This window comes from Colobus angolensis, unplaced genomic scaffold, assembly GCF_000951035.1.
Source record: "Colobus angolensis palliatus isolate OR3802 unplaced genomic scaffold, Cang.pa_1.0 Scaffold596, whole genome shotgun sequence".
NCBI classification, from domain to species: domain Eukaryota; kingdom Metazoa; phylum Chordata; class Mammalia; order Primates; family Cercopithecidae; genus Colobus; species Colobus angolensis.
Window position 1 is genome coordinate 825,952 of NW_012119554.1, and position 2,827 is coordinate 828,778.

The window sequence follows — 2,827 nt, forward strand, 5'->3', positions numbered from 1 at the left end:
GTCTTGCTCTGTTACCCAGGCTGGAGTGCAATGGCCCAATCTTGGCTCACTGCAAGCTCCGCCTCCCAGGTTGATGCCATTCTCCTGCCTCAGCCTCCCAAGTAGCTGGGACTACAGGCGCCGCCACCACGCCTGGCCTTTTTTTGTATTTTTAGTAGAGACGGGGTTTCATTGTGTTAGCCAGGATGGTCTCGATCTCCTGACCTTGTGATCCACCCACCTCGGCCTCCCACAGCGCTGGGATTACAGGCGTGAGCCACCACGCCCAGCCTATGTTACGTTTTTCAATCAGGTCACCAAGCTGTGGTCGAAGTCCATTAATGAGTAAAGTTGTCCTAGCCCTTCAAGTTCTAGTGGGAAATACTCCCTAGTTATTATTATAAGACCAGAATGTTTTACAAAGGAAATTACCGTTCTAGACTTGGAATAAAAAACTGACACATCTGTCTTCTGTTCACATGGTGCAATCATAAACCACTTGGCTGAGCATGGCGACACAAGAGTAATCCCAGCACTTTTGGAGGCCGAGGCAGGAGGATCGCTTGAGACCAGGAGTTAGAGACCAGCCTAACCAACAGAGGGAGTCCCCATCTCTATAAAAATGAAACAAATTAGCCAGCTGTGGTTTTGTGCATCTGTGGTCTCAGCTACTCAGGAGGCTGAGGTGGGAAGATTGCTTGAGCCCAGGAGGTTGAGGCTGCAGTGAACTATGATCCACCACAACACTCCAGCCCAGGTGACAGAGAGAGATCCTGTCTCAGAAAAAATAAATAAATCAACAAATAACAATGGACCAGTCAACCTTTCATGGGAAGGCAGTGGGGATTGTTGTATATTTTGGGCCATCCCTGGAAGTAGATCTTAAGGGGATGATAATACTTTCCTCAGGCTTTTTTCCACCCTGCTGTAGTCGTTCATTTTTAGGCTTTCCCAGGTCCTAATACATGTGTGTCAACTGGTACCAATCAGGTAACCCAGAGTCACAGCCTCCTGCGAGGATTCTAATTTACTCGGTAGATCGGGTGCAGTGACTCACTTCTGTAATCCCAGCACTTTGAGAGGCTGAGGTGGGAGGATCACTTGAGGCCAGAAGTTCAAAACCAACCTGGGCAACACTGCAAGACCCTGTCTCTGAAAAAATAAAAAACCAACAGAAAATAATGCTAAGTAGGCTATGGAGAAATGAGAACCCTGGCACACCATTGGTAGTGATGTAAATTAGTACAACTGCTATGAAAAACAGTGTGGAGTTTTCTCCAAAAAATAAAAATAAAATTACTATATGAACCATAAATCCCACTGCTGGATATATATCCTAAAGAAAAAAGAAATATATCCAAGAGATATCTGCACTTCCATATTATTTTACTTTTTCTTTATTTCTTTTTATTTTTGTGAGACTGATTTTTTACTCTTGTTGCATAGGCTGGAGTGCAGTGGTGTGATCTTAGCTCACTGCAACCTCTACCTTGGTTTAGGTAATTCTCCTGCCTCAACCTCCCAAGTAGCTGGGATTACAGACGTGTGCCACCATGCCCGGCTAATTTTGTATTTTTAGTAGAAATGGCGTTTCACCATGTTGGTCAGGCTGGTCTCTAATCCTGACCTCAAGTGATCCACTCACCTTGGCCTCCCAGTGTTCTGGGATTGCAGGTGTGAGCCACTGTACCCGGCCTGCACTCCCCTATTTATTGCAGCACTATCCACAATAGCCAAAATATGGAATCAGCCTAAGTGTCCATCAACAGATGAATGGATCAAGAAAATGTGGTGAATATACACAATAGAATATCACTCAGCCATAAACATGAATGAAATCCTGTCATCTCCAGCAACATGGATGGAACTGGAGGGCGTTATGTTAAGTGAAGTAAGCCAGATGCAGAAAGACAAACATGGCATATTCTCACTCATATTTAGGAACTAAAAAACATGAAACTTAAAAATAGAGAGTAGAATGACGGTTATCAGAAGCTAGGAAGGATAATGGGAAACAAAGGATAAGAAGAGCGCGGTGTCTCACATCTGTATTCCCAGCACTGTGGGAGGCCAAGGCGGGCGGATCATGAGGTCAGAATATTGGGACCATCCTGGCTAATACGGTGAAACCCTGTCTCTACTAAAAATACAAAAAAAAAATATATTTAGCTGGGTGTGGTGGCACGCACCTGTAGTCCCAGCTACTCAGAGGCTGAGGCAGGAGAATGGCGTGAACCTGGGAATCGGAGCTTGCTGTAAGCTGAGATTGCACCACTGCACTCCAGCCTGGGTAACAGAGCAAGGCTCCATCTCAAGAAAAAAAAGGGGGGCGGGGGATGGTTCATGGGTACAAAAATGTAGTTAGGAAGGAATAAGATCTAGTGTTCAGTAACACCATAGGGCAGCTCATGTTGACAATAGTTCATAGTAAATTTCTACATAATTAAAACAATGGAATTGGAATGTTGCTAACACAAAGAAATGATAAATTCTTGAGATGGTGAAAACCCGCGTTACCCTGATTTGAACATTACACATTTTACGCTTGTATCAGAATATCAGGCCAGTTGTGGTGGCTCATGTCTATAATCCCAGCACTTTGGGAGGCCGAAGCGGGTGGATTACCTGAGGTCAGGAGTTCGAGACCAGCCTGGCCAACCTGGTGAAACTCCGTCTCCACTAAAAATACAAAAATCAGCCAGGTGTGGTGATGGGCTCCTGTAGTCCCAGCTACTCAGGAAGCTGAGGCAGTAGAATTTCTTGAACCTGAGAGGCGGAGTTTGCAGTGAGCCGAGATTGTGTCATTGCACTCCAGCCTGGGTGAAAGAAGGAGACTCCACCTCAAAAA